Here is a 22,896-nt window from a genome sequence, read left to right as displayed (position 1 = left end):
TTTTACGGTCCGCATTTGCGGCTGCACCAATACTAGTGAATTGTTGTGAATCCGTGAGTCCGGATCACACACAGATGCACAACAAGGTTTTTTTGTGGTCCGACGGACCGCAATGGACCCGTGCTTTTGCGAACCGCAAAACCAATACTGTAGTGTGCATGAAGCATTAGTATGTAGTTACATAGGAGCTGTAGATACAAAACGGTAGGACGTTTTTAATTGCCTATTTGCAAAGTTGCTTAAATTGGACCTTCCCTTTGAAGAGTACTACACTTATATTAAAAATTGGGTCGGTAGGGGTTCGGTTACTGAGGCCCCCACTGTTGCTGAAACGAAGGTGTGGAAGCGCTCAGCTGAGCGCTTTGCACCTTTGGCTGTGATCAGTGCTCCCTGTCGGACTGAAGACCGCTCTCATAGAACGTGTATGTAATTAGTCTTCAGGAAGACTAGGAGCGCTGATCACAGCTGAAGGTGCAATGCGCTCAGCTGAGCACTTCTGCACCCACGTTTCAGCAACGATGAGGGTCTCAGTACCCGGGCCCCCACCAATCCAAACATTTGATATTTCTCTGTGACATATTAAAAGTTTGAAAGTGTAGTTACCCTTTAAATATAATACATTTTGAAGCTGCCATGTACACAGTAAAGTACCTGCTGCCACTGACATAATAAAGGAAACAAAAAAGGAACATGTCATAATGTTGGTTAAAATAAAAATAGAAATCAACATTTATGTCAGACATACAGTAAAAGTATACAAGTAAATTGTATTAGCCTCTACATTAAAGGAAAACAGTTTAGAAATTAATTTAAAAAAAATAAAGAATAACCCGCAATGCTACTACTAATAATTTTGTTTTGGTACAAAAAAACTGGCCTGATTGCCCATTACAACCAATAATTTAGGTTGCTTTATGATTATAGGTAGAATTCTGATTATTGTAACTAACATTGTGACATCATCATAGGGCTTATAATTGTCTACGGTGTACATGATTGATGAAGTAACCAGCAGGAACACGGCTGTACCTATGATGCTCGGTATACATTTTCTTCATGTGAGTACAATGTTTCCTTTTTAGGCCGCCCTTCACACAGAGTTTTTTGGTGCGTACACGCGTTGGAATCTGCGCCAAAATACTGCCAAAATCGCCCCCCTTTGATTGCAATGGGAGGCAGAGGCGTTTTTTCCCGGATGTTCTCTATATGTTTGGATCCTACTGAAGAGACCAAAGATAAAATGTAAAGCCACTGCTGCAAGGTAAATGTAGCACTACATACCGGCTGTTTAAACAAATAACTATCCATGTAATGAATGGACGCGCCAGATTCAGTGGAGCCAGCCAACCCCCACTATGACGTCCATATGCCCTGATAGGCATATGCACAGGGGTTGTCTTGATGGGGGAACCTCTTTAGAATTAGGGAGCTGTGAACATTTGTTCCTGATAGTGGTAACCCAGTTGATCTAGGGTGCAGTTGCACCCGGGCACTCTTGCTTAAAGAGGCTCTGTCACCAGATTTTGCAACCCCTATCTGCTATTGCAGCAGATAGGCGCTGCAATGTAGATTACAGTAACGTTTTTATTTTTAAAAAACGAGCATTTTTGGCCAAGTTATGACCATTTTTGTAGTTATGCAAATGAGGCTTGCAAAAGTCCAAGTGGGTGTGTTTAAAAGTAAAAGTCCAAGTGGGCGTGTATTATGTGCGTACATCGGGGCGTTTTTAATACTTTTACTAGCTGGGCGCTCTGAAGAGAAGCATCATCCTCTTCTCTTCAGAACGCCCAGCTTCTGACAGTGCAGATCTGTGACGTCACTCACAGGTCCTGCATCGTGTCGGCCACATCGGCACCAGAGGCTACAGTTGATTCTGCAGCAGCATCAGCGTTTGCAGGTAAGATCGACTTACCTGCAAACGCTGATGCTGCTGCAGAATCAACTGTAGCCTCTGGTGCCGATGTGGCCGACACGATGCAGGACCTGTGAGTGACGTCACAGATCTGCACTGCCAGAAGCTGGGCGTTCTGAAGAGAAGTGGATGATGCTTCTCTTCAGAGCGCCCAGCTAGTAAAAGTATTAAAAACGCCCCGATGTACGCACATAATACACGCCCACTTGGACTTTTACTGTAAACACACCCACTTGGACTTTTGCAAGCCTCATTTGCATAACTACAAAAATGGTCATAACTTGGCCAAAAATGCTTGTTTTTTTAAAATAAAAACGTTACTGTAATCTACATTGCAGCGCCTATCTGCTGCAATAGCAGATAGGGGTTGCAAAATCTGGTGACAGAGCCTCTTTAAATAGAACCTTTAAAACACGTAAAGGCTATGTACGCGTTTGAAGCCAATTTTCTTTTAATTTACTTAATGTTTTATTTGATTTTAACCAACTTTTACATTGGTTTTTATAAAAACAATTCACTTTTTGAAATACAGCTTATATGTACTCTGGTTACATGGAAGCTGTATCCTGCCGTCAAAGCCGATTTCCGTCAGGTCAGCAGGTTCGTGAATTTAGGTGTGATCATTATTAGCTGGATCCTACATGCCTCGACCAGGTTTCACCGGAGCCGTCAGTGCAGCTGACCTGTTGGAAAGGGCTTTGACGGCAGGATACAGCTTCTATGTATACAGGGTACATAGAAGATGCATCTCAAAAAGTAAAAAAAAAAAAATGGATACTCTCAGTGATGATTGAACAGTTTTAGAGTGTGTTAGAGACACAGCAGTTTGACAAGGGGAAAAGCAACACCCAGTTGTCAATTTATTAATACATTTCCAGTAGGAATAACAGAAGAATAGCACAATGTAGAGTCCTAAGAAAGGATGCTCCAAAATTGTTATTTAATGGGTAATACAAGTATTTGTTAAAACAGACATGTCAGGAGAGCTGATAGGTCCTCTTCAATTATTATGTATTCTGTCAGTTACTGTATTCTCCTCTATAGTCTTCAGTGTAATAATACTATGCAGAGCGTCAGTATAGAATTGGTATCTGACCACTATATGGTCACTGTATGGCGGTATCATTGGTTATTTTGGTGTTTGTTTAGTGGTAGCATATGCCTGTTCCTGACTGTGTGACTAGACATTTCTATGTTTGCTTTTATTTTCCTTCTTGTGTTGATGATGTTGTTTACATATTTAAAGAGGCTCTGTCACCACATTATAAATGGCCTATCTCCTACATAAGGAGATCGGCGCTATAATGTAGGTGACAGTAATGCTTTTTATTTAAAAAAAACTATCTATTTTAACCACGTTATTAGCGATTTTGGTTTATGCTAATGAGTTTGTTTCTTAATGCCCAAGTGGGCGTGCTTTTACTTTCGACCAAGTGGAGCGTTGTACAGAGGAGTGTATGACGCTGACCAGTGTATGTGGCTGCACATCGTGTTCTAGTAAGAACGTGATGCTGCTGTGTAAATGAATGGAGAGGAGTGTATGACGCTGACTGGTCACTGATTGGTCAGCGTCATACACTCTGTACAACGCCCACTTGGTCAAAAGTAAAAACACGCCCACTTGTTCATTAAGAAACTCATTAGTATAAACCTCAAAATCGCTAATAAAGTGGTATAAAATAGATAGTTTTTCTAAATAAAAAGCATTACTGTCACCTACATTACAGCACCGATCTCCTTATGTAGGAGATGGGGTGCTTATAATGTGGTGACAGAGCCTCTTTAAGTGCGTGGTGAGGAGTGTGACCAAAGTAAAGCAATAGTCGCTGCTATTTTTCTGCAATATGCGGGTGAAGGTGGCCTGGCCATATTGTATGTGAGCTGGTGGGGTTTGTGTGCAAGGGCTGTTTTTTAGTTCTAGTTTAGCCCTACCTATGATCATAATGGAATGACTGCTGAGAAGTGATCTCTACAGAACAGGGTGTCAGTCTATTATGAGGTTCAGTGGCCGGAGTGAAAACTGCAACATTTTTGGAATATTTTTGATTATAGATAATGACATGGAAAATTTCAATAAAAAATCATCATCACCAAAATTTCTTTAAAAATATGTTTAACAAAAAATTTGATAATGGGTCATTTTCGGATGATGCATTCCCTTTTAAGGGTTAAAATACTAGTGTAAAGAAGAGTGTAGACATGTCATATAGTATTATGTAGGGGAGTGGGCTCACAGGTGAAATTGTTGGTTATGGGTAGGGTAACACACAGCATAAAACACTGCAGATTTTCTGCAAGGGATTTCATTGTGGATCATCCGCAGCGTATTATAGTAGCAGCAGAGTGGATGATATGCAAAAAAATTTGCCAAGAAACCGTTCATAAATTGACCTGTAGTGCTGTCCTTTCAATCCGCAGCCTGTGAATTTATGTTGCGGAATCGCTGCTCTTCTGTTGTAGGTTTTCCCCATTGAATTCAATGGGGAGGTAAAACCCGCAATAAATAGGCAAATGTGGCGGTTTTTATGGTGAAAATGCTGCAGAAATTGCAAATCTGAAAAAAATAATTTTTCAAAAGAATAGAAAGCTTCATACATAGCTCTGGGCATTGTCATAGCGACGCTATCCTCTGTTCTATGTGCAGAATGGCCTCCTGGGGTGAGGTTTTATCCCATGTGATTGCTGCAGCATCGTCCCAGGAGGCCGAGCTGTACTCAGAGCAGAGGGACGCAGGGTCGGACTGGCCCACCAGAGGATCCTATGGTGGGTCCAAAAGGTCTAGCAGAGGACAACCCCATTTGGATATGACTTTGGAGATAACCACTTGCCAACTAGGGTCTATTTCTTATCAACTGATTAACAAATTACCTATTAGATCTTATTGATCATATGTTCTGTATGTGCAATGATAACAAAGATTATTATACAATTAAAAGTGGACATGCTAATTTTCTGTATAGATGGAGAGTGGGTCCTTGAGATTTTTTCCTGGTATCCCAGTCCGACGCTAGAGGGACGCGACGCTTTGACAATGGAAAACTTGATCAGTATAAACTTTTTTTCTAGAACTATTTCTAGCAGTGGAGAGTCCGCCTAAAAAACTGCACCACAATTCGGTGCGGTTTTTCACAATTTGGTGCACATCCGTAGCCCTCCGCAATTTTGAACGCGCCCATAGACTTCTATGTGTGAGTCTGTGCCGCAATTGTGGACAAAAATAGGACTTGTTCTATATTTTGCAGATCATTTCTACGGCCTAGACAGACATCCGTATAAATACGGAAATGTGTCCACGGCCTATAAAAATGAATGGGTCCGCAGATAGAAACTACAGTCATGTGCATGGGGACTCATTTAGGGGTTGTGCTCAGAGACGAATATATGCTACTTATGGCTTCTTGAGGCTTCTAGTCAGGATGGGGTCGTCTGTGCATCCTCTTGCATGGTAGGACTTGAGGTGGGATGTCTAGTTTGGCTCCTCAGAAGATATCACAGAAAGGGTTTACTTGCCCCTTAAAAATACATTTTGTTTTATCAGAAACCAGGCACACTAACATCTCTTTACTGATCCAATACATCTATAGCATATACTAGGAATGTATTATCACACCTCTTTCTTGTTTTTTTTCTAGATGCCTATTTGAAAGTGAAGAGAAGCAAGATATGGAATCCTCCAGTCAGCGGCAATAGAGGAATCAGAGGCCTGGTAAATTAATATTATTATTATTAATTATTGATAATTATCAGGCTAGTTTCTAGCTCTGGACTTTCAGAGGTGTGGTAATACCTTCTTGGTATATAAGAATATATGTCTAGTAGTACATATATTGTCTTTAGATATTTAAGGGCATTGTAAATTAATTTGTGTTTTTCACATTTGACATTCCATAATACACATTCATCCCTATCTCCTTTTCCCCAGTGGGAAATTTTGGCTGTCATGTTGTCATAAGGACTTTGTGTCTTTCATGGGGGCACTGTGTCTGGGATTAGAGACAGTGTAGACTGTTATGAAGTTATTGTGAATGGCATGGAAAGGATTGAGGTAATTGTGGGCATTTGTGAGTGGTAAAAAGGGTTTTGAGTGCATTTTAGTCAATGTTCCCTCTAAGTTTTGGGAGCTCCTGAGCGGGGCAGTTAGGGAGCAGGGCGAGTCTCCATCAATGGTGGGCGATCTGATGACCATAAGTAATACCCCAGTAAACGCTAATATAGCGACTAAATAAGAGAATAAGAAAACTTATACCCTATAGATAGCGCCACACATACCCCTGTAGATAGCACCACACAGACCGCCCCGTAGATAGCGTCACACAGACCCTGCTGTAGATAGCGTCACACAGACCCCCTGTAGATAGCGACACACAGACCCCCTGTAGATAGCGACACACAGACCCCCTGTAGATAGCGACACACAGACCCCCTGTAGATAGCGCCACACAGACCCCCTGTAGATAGCGCCACACAGACCCCCTGTAGATAGCGCCACACAGACCCCCTGTAGATAGCGCCACACAGACCCCCTGTAGATAGCACCACACAGACCCCCTGTAGATAGCGACACACAGACCCCCCTGTAGATAGCACCACACAGACCCCCCTGTAGATAGCGCCACACAGACCCCGCTGTAGATAGCGTCACACAGACCCCACAGACCCCCTGTAGATAGCGACACACAGACCCCCTGTAGATAGCGCCACACAGACCCCCTGTAGATAGCGCCACACAGACCCCCTGTAGATAGCACCACACAGACCCCCCTGTAGATAGCACCACACAGACCCCACTGTAGATAGCGCCACACAGACCCCGCTGTAGATAGCGTCACACAGACCCCACAGACACCCATGTAGATAGCGCCACACAGACCCCCAAGTAGATTACGCCACACAGACCCCCCCTTGTAGATAGCGCCGCACAGACCCCCCTTGTAGATAGCGCCACACAGACCGCCCTGTAGATAGCGCCACACAGACCCCCCAAGTTGATAGGGCCACACAGACCCCCCCAGTAGATAGCACCACACAGACCTCCCTGTAGATAGCGCCACACAGACCCCCCTGTAGATAGTGCCACCCAACCCCAATGTAGATACTACCCCATGTTGATACTGTATATACTGCATTCAAGAGGAAAAGATCAGGACTCCTTGTGGAATTTGGAAAATAAATCTTCTTTATTTATTTAGATAGCCAGAGGAAAGGCTGAACAGCTTAAAGTGGACACAATACATAAAACGTTTGTCCTCTCTTTTCCACAAGGAGTTCTGATCTTTTCCTCTTGAATGCTGTTCCTATAGCGTGGAGATCGCTGTCTTCTTCGTACACCTGGGAGGATGAGCTGACCTTTCTATTCATTTATTAATACTGTATATACTGCCACACAGCGCCCCTTGTATGTACTGCCACACAGAGCCCCTTGTATATACTGCCACACAGCCCCCCTTGTATATACTGCCACACAGCCCCCCTTGTATATACTGCCACACAGCCCCCTTGTATATACTGCCACACAGCCCCCTTGTATATACGGCCACACAGACCCCCGTATATACTTCCACACAGACCCCTTTTATATACTGCCACACAGGCCCCCCTTGTATATACTGCCACACATCCCCCCTTGTATATACTGCCACACAGACCCCTTTGTATATACTGCCACACAGACCCCCTTGTATATACTGCCACGCAGAGCCCCGTATATACTGCCACACAGAGCCCCGTATATACTGCCACGCAGACCCCCGTATATACTGACACACAGCCCCCCTTGTATATACTGTCACACACAGCCCCCCTTTGTAGATAGCCACACATAGCCCCCCTTGTAGATAGCCACACACAGCCCCCCTTCTAGATAGCCACACACAGCCCCCCTTCTAGATAGCCACACAGCCCCCCTTCTAGATAGCCACACAGCCCCCCTTGTAGATAGCCACACGCAGCCCACTTGTAGATAGCTACACACTGACCCCCTTCTAGATAGCGCCCCCCATTCCCTTGTAAAAAGCACCGCACAGCCTCCCCCCTTCCCTTGTACTTAGTGCAAACAGAGCGGAGGGCGGTAGCGCACCGCTACAACTCTCTGCTCTACCTGAGATGACTCACCGTCAGGAGGAGGAGGAGAAGGTGGTCATGCGGTGAAGAACGGATTACTTTTGTCTGGGGTCGGTGACGGCGCAGGACTGGACCAGTTCAGTCACCTGACCTCATGTCAGGTGACTGGATTGGTCCACTCCCGGCACCAACCTCACTTGTCAGCGGACGGCCTGCATGCCATCTCTGATACTCTGGGCTATCTCCTCCCTCTCTCACCTTCCGGGAGTTGTCATTGGGTGGTCGCTCCGTGAAGGTGAGTGAGGGACGAGATTGAGAAACTTCTGCCCGCCGCACTGACAGTGCGCAGGCTTTAAAGTTCAGTGAGCGGGGGGGGGGGGGCCGTGGAAGATGTGCAGCCGTGCAGCCGCGTACCTTATAGGGAACATTGAATGTAGTTGTCATTGGGGCATTATGACTGTTGTAGGGGAACAGCGGCTGCCATGGGGGTATAGTATTAGGCTGCATAAAGCGCATTGATGCATGGATAAAGTACGTTATGGTCCCATGAGGTAAACAGTTGATTTTATTGGGACTTTTTTTAACTGTCACAGGGCATTGTAGTTGCCATTGGGGTGTGGAGGAATTGTGTCATGGTTGTATTGCTGTTGGTCTAGTGGGCAATCAAGGCACTGTGGCTGGCATATAGGGCAATGTGGGTGGGCGAGAGACTGGACATTGTAGCTGTCATGGGGGCATTTTATCTGGTTTATAGAATATTGGTGATTTTATGGTAGGATTGTGTCTGTTACGTGGTCATTTGGGCTTTGTGGTTGATTGGCATGGATAAAATTGGGCGCATTTTGATTGTGATTAGGGACATAGTGGGTGTCATGAGGGCATTGTGACTGTCATGGGGGATTTGTGTCTGTCATGGGCGGTTAGCAAAATTAGATGTGAGGGCATTGTGACTTTCATAGGGGCATAGGAGCCCACAAAGGGACATTGACAAATTGTGGTTGCCCTTTTGGCATTCAGGCTAACATAATGGGCATTGATGGCAATGTTTCATGGATAAAGTACATTGCGGCACCATGATGGAGATTGTTGATTTCATGGAGGCATTGTGGTTGACAAATTGGTAATTGAGGGCATTGCGGCATGCATGGAGGGCATTATGGCTGTCATATTGTCATTGTGACTGTTATAAAGGACATTGTGGGTTTCATGAGGGCATAGTAACTCTTACAGGAACTGTGTTGCTGGCATGAAACCTCGTGGCTGCCTTTCTGCCATTCGGGTCATTGTCGTTCTCATGGGTGCATTGTGGCTTACATGGGAGCTTTGCAGCTGTCATAAGGGGGCATTGTGGCTTACATGGAGGACATTTTAGTGGTCATTGCAGCTGGGAAAAGGGATATTGTCGGCATTGTTGTTGGGATAAAGTACTCTGTGTCTGGCATGGGGGCATTGTGGCTGGCATAGTGGTCATTGACCGCATGGTGGCTGTCATGGCGGCATTTTGGCAAAGATAATGGACATTGCGTGTTCATTGTGGCTGTCATGGGGGTATAGTGACTTACAAGGAGGCAATGTAGGTAACATGGGGCATAGTGGCTCTAATAAGAACCGTGTGGCTGTCATGGGGGATTTGTAGATGGGATAAGGTACATCTTGGGTGTTATGAGGGCATTGTGGCTTTTACTGGAGTATTGTGGCTGGCATGGAGGGCACTATGATTGTCTGGTGGGAATTTTGGTTGGCTGAGCAGGTATTGAGGGTATTCTGACTTGCATTGATGGCAATGTGTTTGCCATGGGGCAATGTGATTGGCACAGAGGACTTGGCGAAGAACAAAAATTGATTTTACTCAATGGGTTTTTGTTCCAGGAGGCACAAGTTAAGTGAGAAATGGTTAATTAAACAGTTGGGTAAAAGTTTGCTTTTAGTCTTTTATGGGGGTGTTAAATGTTGATAAAATTCCTATTATCATTAAGTAAAGTAGGTGTGATAGAAATAATTCAAAAGGTTTTGAGAATAAAATTATTTTGAGTTGGATATCCCTGGTCAGATGTGGTTTGGTTTGGTTTGGTTGAGCTGTTCCTGATTTAGAAATTCTGATGTCTGATACCAATAACATTGCCAAGCCAAGTATATTTTGTTGGGCAATATGTTACACAATATTTCTGGTTATCATCAGTGTTCATAAACGTCTTCCCTGAAATAAGGTTCATTTTTGTATAGTTGATGTATCCTTTTCTTTGCCTCTCTAGTGATTTAGCCAGAGGTTACAAGTCAGTGTCCGGCTATTTTCACTACTAGTGATATCAATTTGTGTCCTAACTTGGCGCATGTGATTTTTCTATTGAATTTGTAATATTTTTCCTGATTGATGATATTCGCATTACTTTGTCCTCTATAGGGCACATTTAGGCCCATGTTATACATGCGTTGTAAATGGTCCAATGAATAGATGGTAGAATGGTTTGCTGTTTTATACAGGTGTGGAGGTGAGTGCTATTTGTGGCTTCTAGTCAGGATGGGGTTGTCGGTGCATCCTCTTGGATAGGAAGGCCTGAGGTGGGATCTCTAGTTTGGCTCCTCAGAAGGTTCAATTGCCCCTTTAAAAATTACTTTAGTTTTATAAGAGACGAGACACACTAACCTGTCTTCACTGATCCAATACATCTATAGCATTTACCAGGGACGTATTATCACACCTCTTTCTTTTTTTTTTCTAGGGGTCTATTTGAAAGTGACGAGCAGCAAGATATGGAATCCCCCAGTCAGCGGCAATAGAGAAATCAGAGGACTGGTAATTAATATTATTAATTACTGCTAATTATCAGGCTCGCTTCTAGCTCTGGAGTTTCAGAGGTGTGGTAATACCTTCCTGGTATATAAAGATTTATGTCTAGTAGTACATATGTTAGCTATAGATATTTAATGAGGCTCTGTCACCAGATTATAAGTGGCCTATCACCTACATAATCTGATCGGCGCTGTAATGTAGATAACAACAGTGGAGCAAGTTATGAACAATTTTAGATTTATGATAATTCGTTTCTTAATATACAACTGGGCGTTTTTTTACCGTTTACCAACTGGGCGTTGTAAAGAGAAGTGTATGACGCTGATCAATGAGCGTCATACACTTCTCATCGTTCCAGCCCAGCTGGTTTCACTGCACACACAGCGGGATCTCGCTGTGAATGACAGCACAGCATGATAACGCGAGATCACGCTGTGCTGTCACTTACTCACACATACAGAAGTGTCTTGAGAGTAAATAGACATTGCCTCCAGCCAGGATGCAATGTCTTTTCACACTCCCGACACTTCGGCAAAGTTTCTGTGGGACTTACTCACACAGCACAGCGTGATCCCGCGAGATCACTTGTGCTGTGATTTAAGTCCCACAGAAACTTTACCGAAGTGTCGGGAGTGTGAACAGACATTGCATCCTGGCTGGAGGCAATGTCTATTTACTCTCAAGACACTTCGGTAAAGTTAATGTGTGAGTATGAGACAGCACAGTGTGATCTCGCGAAATCAGGCTGTGCTATCATTCACAGCAACATGCTGCTGACAAAAATGTGAGTGCCGATGCCTTGCCCAGGTCGTTCGAGACTTAGGACGCCATAGAGTCTCTGCAAAACAGCATCTATCCTGTATTGTCTATGTCAACCCCTTGCAAGTTAGAGACATTCCTCCGGGGTAGAACTTTTGTACGCCTAGCGTACAGAAGAAGAATTCTTCGCTGGGGACACAGCTCCAAACTGGCAGGTCAAACCCGAGACTTGATTGCCTGCCATTTTTGGTGGCCCACGCTGCCCAAAGACATCATGGACTTTGTCTCGTCCTGCACGGTGTGCACTGCTAGCAAGGTTGCTCACTCCAAGCCTGTAGGCCTGCTCCAGCCGCTGCCGGTGCCCAATGCCTCCTGTCAGCATATAGCAATGGACTTTGTCACAGATATACCTCCCTCTGCTGGATGCAGTACGGTCTAGGTGGTGGTGGACCAATTTTCAAAAATGGCTCATTTTGTTCTGCTGACTGGCCTACCTTCATCTTCTCGACTGGCCAACCTCTTCAGCCAACACATCTTCCGCCTGCATGGCTTACCTCTGCATATTATGTCTGATCAGGGGGTTCAGTTTACCTCAAAGTTCTGGAGAGCCCTCTGTAAACTCCTTGATGTGAAGTTGGACTTTTCCTCTGCCTACCATCCCCAGTCCTATGGTCAAGTCGGGAGGATCAATCAAATCATGGAGAACTATCTACGACACTTCATCTCCAGGCAGCATGATGACTGGGTGCAACTTCTTTCTTGGGCCGAGTTCTCCTATAACAACCACACAAGTGAGCCCACTGCTGCCACTCCATTCTTCATTGTTTACGGCCAACACCCACAAATTCCTCTCCCTGTGCCAGCTAAGTCCCAGGTGTCCGCAGCTGACTATGCATTCAGGGACTTCCTGCAGATCTGGCAGCAAACCCCATCCTCTATTCTGCTGGCGGTCGACCGCATGAAACGAAAGGCAGACAAAAATAGAAGAGAGTCTCCTCAGGTTCTTCCAGGTGCCAATGCCCGGCTGTCCTTTAGGAATATCCGGCTGATTGTGCCATCATACAAGTTTGCTCCCAGGTTCCTCGGACCCTTTGAGATCCTACAGCAGATCAACCCTGTCTCCTACAAGCTTCGGCTGCCTCCCACCCTCAAGATCCCCAACTTCTTTCATGTCTCCCACCTGAAGCCTGTGGTCCTGAACCAAGACTACACCAAGACTCCTAGTCCTAAAGTTGCCCCCAGCGGTTCATCCGATACATTCGAGGTTAATGAGATCTTGGACACCAAAAAGGTGGGAAGGAAGAACTTTTTATTTGGTGGATTAGAAGGGGTTTCGTCCAGAAGAAAGGTCCTGGGAGCCAGAGGAGAACCTCAATTCTACTACTTTTGTGAAGAAGTCTCTCTCCCGCTCTGGGCCCAAGAAGAGGGGGCGTAGGAGGGGGGATACTGTAACGTCCATGGCCGCGGACCGTCAGGATTACTAACCCCCCAACGGCCACAACCATGGATCTGTGAGCGTGGCCCGCATATCCTCCTCAGGAGACCCCAGCGCTCATTTCTGCTTCGTTCTACTGTATCCTGTAGGGTGCGCGTGCACGCACGTGCCTCGCCTTCAGTGCCTGAGCGTTGTTGTGTTTACCCGTGTTAGTCATGCAAATGGTCCCTTAGTGTTTTCCAGTTCCCAGTGTTCCCGTTCCTGCTGCCTGTATCCTTTATCCCGTGCTAGCTTGTTCCTGTACCTTAGAGAGTTGGAGTCGTGTTGTGCCACCAATCACGTCTGCTGTGTTACACCACGCCTGGTGTCTGCTGCCAAGGTCCCATCTGAGCCTAACCATCGCTACTGTCTGAACTACCTCTGGTACCCTTACTCGGACTATAGACATGACTTGGTACACTGTGTGGCCAGCTGTTATCCCGCTTCGGCGGTACGGCCCAGTGGGTCCACATACCCACAGATCGTGACACGCAGTATACATAATTGCCAACATTTGAAAGTTTTTTCCAGGGACACTTAGAGTGTGTCGTCTTTGGCGGGTGTGTCTTTGTGGGCGTGGTTTATCTGGTGGGTGTGAGGAGTGGGCGTGGTTTTCCCCCCAGAATTTCTGCATACAAATAAACGGAAAAAAAAATCTGCACTAGTTTGGCTGACAACTATTATGGTGGCCAGTGTTTTTCTGGTTATTTGGTTGTTTACAGGCAAGTGAAGTCTCTCACTTTATCTAGGGCTAGGCGATATGTGATTACCACTACTGACAGCGTACAAACCAGCGTAGATAGTGCCACACTCAGTGCCCCTTGTAGACTTGTAGATTGTGCACCACACTACCCTCAGTAGCTATTGCTACACACTGCTCCCTGTATATATTGCCATGCACTGCTTCCTGTAGATAATGCCGCAGTGCCCCCTGTAGATAGTTCCACATGGCCCCCGTATAGATAGTTCCACATGGCCCCCCTATATATAGTGCCACATGGCCCCCGTATAGATAGTTCCACATGGCCCCCCTATATATAGTGCCACATGGCCCCCTGTAGATAGTGCCACATTGCTCCCCAGTAGATAGTGCCAGAGTTCTCTCTGTAGATAGTGCCACACGGCCCCCTGTAGAAAATGCAACAGTGCCCTCTGTGGATAGTGCCACAGTGCCCTCTGTGGATAGTGCCACAGTGCCCTCTGTAGATCGTGCCACACCCCCCCTGTAGATAGAGCCATACAGCACCCCTGTATATGATGCCACAGCCCCCCTGTAGATGATGCCACACAGCCTAAGAGGGGAATCCCTGGCCAGATCGTTGCCGAAGCTCTGGTTCGGGATTACTCTCCTAGAGGAGCACCTGATGTCACTGTATATATATGGACAGTGACACCAAGGGCTCCTCCAGTAGCGGAATCCCCGGCCAGAGCATCGGTAACGAGGAGGAGCCCCTGACTTCACTGTCCATATATGGACAGTGACGTCGTCAGGGGCTCCCTCTATGAGCGCAATCCCCGGCCAGAATATCTGCAACGCTCTTGCCGGGGATTCCGCTTCAGGAGGAGTGAATGGCAGAGCAGGAAGCGGATAGATAATCCTGAGGACGCAGATACAATTGAATGTGGCAGTTGCCGGGACCCGTCCCAGCACAGTCATTTTCCGGGACTATCTCTGTAAATTCGGGACAGCCCTGGCAAATTTGGGACTGTTGGCAGCTAGAAGTGTATCTTTATACTGACAGACTCCTATAAAATGTAGCCAACACACTCGTTCTATGAAGCGGGCTCAGCTCGTGAGTCCCCGCTCCATACACCCCCACCCAACCTGTGGCGTATATATATGGCGTATGTTGTTAAGGGGTTAATGACGCATGCCACTGTATGGTATTCATTGGTATATATCGAGCTTCACATTCAAAACGTATGTCAAGTGTAAAGTGTTAAAGCCGAATGTAAACCAAATGCAATATGTGCAGAGCCTTAGGGTACATTTACATACATTTTTTTTGTGTTTTCTACAACAATGGCAGTTATACCGCCAATAAAAACATTGCAGCACAAACCATGAGGAAGGCTGCAAAAAAAGGACTTCTGTAAATGTATCCTTAAAGAGTTTTTCCAGTTTGATTTTTTTTTTTAATAGCATAAGAAACCATACAGTTTCCTAATTAAAGGTTTTTTTTGGAGATTCAAAAAATTGATGACCTATCCTCAGGGAGGAGGGTGTAAGGCCATATTCACATGAACAGGTGTCAAATCCATTGGTTTTCCATGGCAGATTTGCACCGTGCTGGATCCGTTTTCACAGATTCCTCATAGACTTGAGTCTATTGAGGGATCCTGAAAACAGGCAAAAATAGGACATGTCCTATTTTTTCACGGACTGTTCAAGCTGTCCGCTTAAAAAACGGATTTGTGAATAGTCCCATAGACATGCATTGATTTTAAAGCAGCCATTTGACGTCCATTAAAAAAAAATGTCTGTCACAAGGCCGGTTATCCCTGTTGTGTGAATAAGCCCTTACACTGTAAACCGACACTACAAGTGAGTCGGCATTTGACAGTATCGAGCACCGCAGCTCCTTCAAATAGAGCAGATCGGCAGGGGTACTGAGCACCGGACTCTCATCAATTACATATTGATGATAGGCCATCAATTTTCTCTCTCTGGAAAACTCCGCTAGGCTGCATGCACACATTGCGTATTACTTGTGGCAAATCCGCAGCGTAATACAATACCAGCAAAGTAAATGACTTTGTCAAAATCTGATCTACACGTTTCAGAAAATTTCTGCACTTTCTTTCCCCCACCCCACGTAGCGGAATTGCAGACGGAATATACTCAGCAGAATGCAGTAGCATCAAAGTGGATCTCATCCACGCTGCATAAAAATTCAGAGCAAAAATTGACCTGTGGTGCGTATTTTTCGGACCGCAGCATGTCAATTCCTGCTCTGGAAAGTGGACTGAATTGCTGCGTTTTTCAGAGAAGATGTCACCATCTCCCAGTATTGTGAAAATGCAGAAAAATATGCACCATTTTCTGCAGTCAAAAACGCTGGAAATGGTGCGTTTTTGCTGCTATGGAATGTCTGCTACTTTCAACGAAATTGCTGCAGAAATTCTCTGCAGCAATTCCGTTACTTGTGGACAAGTCCAAATCCTGGCAAAGTGCTAGAAGCGGCTCTGCTCCTGGACTCCAGCTCTGGGCAAGCCCCTGACATCACTGTCCATATATGGACACTGATGTTAATGGCTTCCCCAGAGTTCCGGCTCAGAGCCTATACTAGTGCTCTGCTCCGGGACTCTGGCTCTGGGGTTGCCTCTGATATCACATTCCGGTCCAGGAAAATCCCTTGACGTCACTGTGTATGGACAGTGACATCAGGGGCTCCAACAGTAGAGGAATCCCCATCCAAAGCGTCGGCAACGCTCTGGCGGCGGATTCCACTTCTATCTACTTGGGGTGTGTGTGGCAGCATCTGCGGAGGGCACTGTGGCAGCATCTGCGGAGGGCACTGTGGCAGCATCTGCGGAGGGCACTGTGGCAGCATCTACAGAGGACACTGTGGCATTATCTAGGGGTGTGTTGCATTATCTACAGAGGGCACTTTGGCATTATCTACACAGGGCACTGTGGCATTATCTTCACAGGGCACTGTGGCATTATCTGCAGAGGGCACTGTGGCATTATCTGCAGAGGGCACTGTGGCAGCATCTACAGAGGACTCTGTTGCAGCATCTACAGAGGGCACTGTGGCAGCATCCACAGAGGACACTGTGGCAGCATCCACAGAGGGCAATGTGGCAGCATCTATAAAGGGGCTGCCCAATCTTGACATGTGTGTCTGCCAAACGCTGCTAACTGAGCCGCCGGACTGCATTTAGCAACACTTCGGGTATGTTCACATGCAGTGTTTTCAGGCGTATTTCGGGGCATTTACGCCTTGAAAAACGCCTGAAAAAACGGAACCTGAACGCCTACAAACATCTGCCCATTGAAATCAATGGGAAAAACAGCATTGAGTTCATACGGGCGTCTTTTTACGCCTCTGTTTAAAAAAACGGAGCGTAAAAAGATGCTCCGTAAAAAGAAGTAGCATGTCACTTCTTGTGGCGTTTTTTGGAGCTGTTTTTCCAATGAACACTATGAAAAACGCCTCAAAAAACACCTAAAAATACACCTGAAAAGAAGCCTCAAAAGAAGCTCTAGATTTCATTTTCAGCTTCAAAAACGCCTGAAAATCAGAGGCTGTTTTCTCTGAAATCAGCCCCGTATTTTCAGACGTTTTTTGTTGAGCGTGTGAACATACCCTTAAACTGGAAAACTGGATTGTTGAAATACGCACAAGGAGAAATCTCTCACATTTTAAACCTAGCGGTATTATTATAGTAATGTAGTATTAGTATTATAGTAATATAGTGTTATAGTAGTTCAAATAACTAATTGATTGACAATCATTTTGTATTGTATCAAATTTGAAAGTAATGCGGCCCGTCAACTTCCCCTTTTTTCTATATGTGGCCCACTTACCCGGCCGAGTTTGAGACCCTTGCCCTAAGGGTATATTCATATGTAGTGGTTGAGGTGAAATGAAAAAATTAATCAAAAACACATTTGAAAGACTGCATGCATTTTTTTCCACAATTTGGTGTGTTTTTTTTATGCGGTTGCATAAAAATGCAACTGCATCCAAAAGCGCACCAAATTGCGTTAAAAACGCATGTCGCTTTTCATATGTATCTTTAAGGTCATGCTGACACTGCTTATTTTTAGTTGTATTTTGGAGTGTAAAATGCTTGTACACGCTCCAAAATTCATTTGGATTACGCTTTCAAACTGTTTCCCATTGATTTCATGGGAAATATGCTGTGTTGTTCAGTTGAGGGGTATTTTTACAGATTTTTTTTTAAAAAAGCGAGGCTTCGTTCACATCTGCGTTGGGGTTCCAATCGTGGGTTCCGTCAGACCTTTCCGTCAAGGTAACCCTTGTATGGAAACCACAGCTTTCCGTTAGCATTACAATGGTAAAGCTTCCGTTTCTAATGGTTAACGTTCGTCTCCGTTCCGTAAGGTTTCCGTTTATTTTTTTACGGAATCAATAGCGTAATCGACTCATCCCAAGTGACTGCTGCAGCGGTCACATGGACTGCAGCGTCATCCCAGGAGGCCCGGTTGTATTAGGGAGAGGGACGCGTCACTATGAGAACGGGATAATTATAAACTTTTTTTTTTCTTGCTAGCGGTATTTCCGCAGCAAAGATTCCGCCTGAAGAACTGCACCACAATTTGGTGCGTTTTTTTGTGGCGGAATTCTCTGCGGCTCTCAAGACGGATATGCTCTGTACTTTTACGCAGCATATACCCCCTGTGTTCACTTACCCTATAAGTTACATGCCATTCAGGAGGGGGCCTCGCAGCAATTCATCAATAATGGGGAGGCCAATGTAGTTATTATTGTGATACCTCCGTAAATAGGGAAACCGCCACTTATCTTCTATCAGTCACATTATCTCACCCATCCAGTATGATGAAGACACTAACATAACATTAACCCCTTTAGGACACTGCCTGTTTTGGCCTTGTGGACGCAGATGATTTTTTCAAATCTGACATGTCACTTTATGTGGTAATAACTCCGGAACGCTTTTACCTATCCAAGCGATTCTGAGATTGTTTTCTCGTGACATATTGTACTTTATGTTAGTGAAAAAATTTGGTCGATAAATTCAATATTTATTTGTGAAATCTTCAAATTTTAGCAAAAATTAACATTTTTCTAAATTTAAATGTGTATGTTTGTAATACAGATAGTAATACCACACAAAATAGTTACTAGTTAACATCCCCCATATGTCTACTTTGTTTGCATCATTTTTTTTCACGTATTTTTATTTTTCTAGGACGTTACAAGGCTTAGAACTTTAGCAGCAATTTCTCATATTTTCAAGAAAATTTCAATAGGCCATTTTTTCAGGGACCGGTTCAGTTATGAAGTGGTTTTGAGGGCCTTCTATATTTGAAAGTCCCCATAAATCACCCCATTTTGAAAACTGCACCCCTCAAGGTATTCAAAACCACATTCAGAAAGTATTTTAACCCTTTAGGCGTTTCACAGGAATTAAGGCAAAGTAGAGGTGAAATTTACAAATTTCATTCTTTTTGCCGAAATTCATTTGTAATAAAAAAAAATCTGTAAGACAGAAGGTTTTACCAGAGAAACGCAACTCAATATTTATTGCCAAGATTCTGCAGATTTTAGAAATATCCAACATGTGGCCCTAGTGTCCTAATGGACTGAAGCACAGGTCTCAGAAGCAAAGGAGCACCCAGTGGATTTTGGGGCCTCCTTTTTTAGGAATATATTTTAGGCACCATGTCAGGTTTGAGGAGGTCTTGTGGTACCTAAACAGTCGAAACCCCCCAAAAGTGACCCCATTTTGGAAACTACACCCCTCAAGGCATTTTTCTAGGGGTATAGTTAGCATTTTGACCCCACAGTTTTTTTGCAGAATTTAGTGGAATTAGTCTGTGAAGATGAAAATCACCTATTTTTCTGTGGAAACATAGAATTTTTTAATTTTTACAAGGAATAAAGGAGAAAAAGCACCCCAACATTTGTAAAGCAATTTCTCCCGATTACGGCAATACCCCATATGTGGTCGTAAACTGATGTTTGGACCCACAGCAGGGCTCAGGAGGGAAGGAGTGCCTTTAGGATTTTGGAGCGCAGATTTTCCTGGATTGGTTTTCAGTGCCGTGTCGGGTTTGCAACGCCCCGGAGGGACCAAAACAGTGGAAACCCCCCAAAAGTGACCCTATTTAGGAAACTACACCCCTCAAGGAATTTTTCTAGGGGTATAGTGAGCAATTTTACCCCACAGGATCTTTTTTAGAGCTAAGGTGACAAAAAAACACAGATTGTCGCCGACCGTGTGCACCGGGAAAAACTCAGTAACTGTACGTCCTCGTGCGGGAAGTAACCTGCAACGACGTAGAGTTACTTCCTCGTGCAGATAGGGGTTAAAATGTGGATATTGGGGGAATCTTTATTTTCACAATTAACTTTTTTACCTTCTAAATTGCATAGAAAAATGCTACTGAGCAAATAATTGTATCCTGGGATTTCACACATAAGATCATGGAGAAACATAAGATACACTGTTTGTGCAGAGGCAGGATACTGCAGGCGTAATATTATATATAGCAGGAACACGTGTGGTATTAAATGCTTGTTTTACCTCAGTTATAACCTTTCCTTATAGAGTCAATAGGGAAAAATACCACAGAAATTATGACTTAAAAAGTGCGGCAGTTTCCAAGAAACCAAATCAGGCTACAAATCTATAATATCACAATTTTTCTATTTGAGATAGAATAAATAATTTCCTTTCCACACACATATAAAAACTTGTTGCATTATTAAAACAAACCCAAAAAGCGTCATTGGTTTGATCCGAGCCTACCCTCGTAGTTTACCGAGTGGTACAAACCAGTTGGCAGCATCTGATTGGACGGTTTGAATGATCCCTTCCTCAGAGTTACACTGCACCAGCCATATCCATAGAACTGCAGATGTCAGTTGGTGTTGAGCGGATAATAGACGGCGAGAGACACGAGGTCTGTGTAAGAGACGATGTTTATATGTAACTGACCGCAAATATGGCAGATAAGAGCTTTTATAAAGAGAGATCTAGTGATGAAATCCATCAAAGCTGGATAGAACTGGAGGAAAGTCTCTCAGCTTATGTGGAAGCAGTAAATGACTCTACAATTTGTAGAGTTTACACAAGGACATTCCCAAGAAACTTTCCTCATCCTCTGTTCTAATATTATACAATACTCCTAAAATTAACAGACCTGACATTATAGCTGGTTAATGATTGTCACTTCACAGCATGGCCGCACCTTTCATGAGGCAACAGGAGTCCTGCACTTAGGGGCATAACTAGAAAAGACTGGGCCCCATAGCAAACTTTTGACTGGGTCCCCCTTCCTCGAAGTGCCACACACAGCCCCTCTTGTAGATAGTTCCCCACTGTAGATTGTGCCATACAGCCCCCCCCTGTAGATTGTGCCATAAAGCCCCCCTGTAGATTGTGTCATACAGCCCCCCCTGTAGATTGTGTCATACAGCCCACTGTAGATAGTGCCATACAGCCCCCCTTTAGATAGTGCCATACAGCCCCCTGTAGATTGTGCCATACAGCCCCCCTGTAGATTGTGCCATACAGCCCCCCCTGTAGATTGTGCCATACAGCCCCCCCTGTAGATTGTGCCATACAGCCCCCCCTGTAGATTGTGCCATACAGCCCCCCTGTAGATTGTGCCATACAGCCCCCCTGTAGATTGTGCCATACAGCCCCCCTGTAGATTGTGCCATACAGCCCCCCTGTAGATTGTGCCATACAGCCCCCCTGTAGATTGTGCCATACAGCCCCCCTGTAGATTGTGCCATACAGCCCCCCTGTAGATTGTGCCATACAGCCCCCCTGTAGATTGTGCCATACAGCCCCCCCTGTAGATTGTGCCATAAAGCCCCCTTGTAGATTGTGCCATACAGCCCCCCTGTAGATTGTGCCATACAGCCCCCCTGTAGATTGTGCCATACAGCCCCCCTGTAGATTGTGCCATACAGCCCCCCTGTAGATTGTGCCATACAGCCCCCCTGTAGATTGTGCCATACAGCCCCCCTGTAGATTGTGCCATACAGCCCCCCTGTAGATTGTGCCATACAGCCCCCTGTAGATTGTGCCATACAGCCCCCTGTAGACTGTGCCATACAGCCCCCCTGTAGATTGTGCCATACAACCCCCCTGTAGATTGTGCCATACAGCCCCCTGTAGATTGTGCCATACAGCCCCCCTGTAGATTGTGCCATACAGCCCTCTGTAGATTGTGCCATACAGCACCCTGTAGATTGTGCCATACAGCCCCCTGTAGATTGTGCCATACAGCCCCCCTGTAGATTGTGCCATACAGCCCCCCCTGTAGATTGTGCCATACAGCCCCCCTGTAGATTTTGCCACACAGCCCCACTGTAGATTGTGCCACACAGCCCCCCTGTAGATTGTGCCACACTGCCCCCCTGTAGATTGTGCCATACAGCCCCCCTGTAGATTGTGCCATACAGCCCCCCTGTAGATTGTGCCATACAGCCCCCCTGTAGATTGTGCCATACAGCCCCCTGTAGATTGTGCCATACAGCCCCCTGTAGATTGTGCCATACAGCCCCCTGTAGATTGTGCCATACAGCCCCCTGTAGATTGTGCCATACAGCCCCCTGTAGATTGTGCCATACAGCCCCCTGTAGATTGTGCCATACAGCCCCCTGTAGATTGTGCCATACAGCCCCCTGTAGATTGTGCCATACAGCCCCCTGTAGATTGTGCCATACAGCCCCCTGTAGATTGTGCCATACAGCCCCCTGTAGATTGTGCCATACAGCCCCCTGTAGATTGTGCCATACAGCCCCTTGTAGATTGTGCCATACAGCCCCCTGTAGATTGTGCCATACAGCCCCCTGTAGATTTTGCCATACAGCCCCCTGTAGATTGTGCCATACAGCCCCCTGTAGATTGTGCCATACAGCCCCCCTGTAGATTGTGCCATACAGCCCCCCCTGTAGATTGTGCCATACAGCCCCCCTGTAGATTGTGCCATACAGCCCCCCCTGTAGATTGTGCCATACAGCCCCCCCTGTAGATTGTTCCATACAGCCCCCCCTGTAGATTGTGCCATACAGCCCCCCCTGTAGATTGTGCCATACAGCCCCCCCTGTAGATTGTGCCATACAGCCCCCCTGTAGATTGTGCCATACAGCCCCCCCTGTAGATTGTGCCATACAGCCCCCCTGTAGATTGTGCCATACAGCCCCCCCTGTAGATTGTGCCATACAG

At 45.4% G+C, this 22,896-nt stretch overlaps 1 long non-coding RNA gene across 1 annotated transcript; it reads left to right on the top strand.

The window, feature by feature from the left end:
* The first annotated feature begins 994 nt into the window (after positions 1–994).
* Positions 995–10,761, top strand: LOC142671129 (uncharacterized). The gene is made up of 3 exons (XR_012851790.1): positions 995–1,058; positions 5,545–5,618; positions 10,693–10,761. It is a non-coding gene; the product is annotated as an uncharacterized LOC142671129 (long non-coding RNA).
* Positions 10,762–22,896: the final 12,135 nt, after the last annotated feature.

Source organism: Rhinoderma darwinii (genome assembly GCF_050947455.1).
Source record: "Rhinoderma darwinii isolate aRhiDar2 chromosome 1 unlocalized genomic scaffold, aRhiDar2.hap1 SUPER_1_unloc_26, whole genome shotgun sequence".
Lineage (NCBI taxonomy): Eukaryota > Metazoa > Chordata > Amphibia > Anura > Rhinodermatidae > Rhinoderma > Rhinoderma darwinii.
The sequence above is the reverse complement of the archived record's forward strand: the minus strand, read 5'-3'. Positions and strand labels throughout refer to the sequence as shown.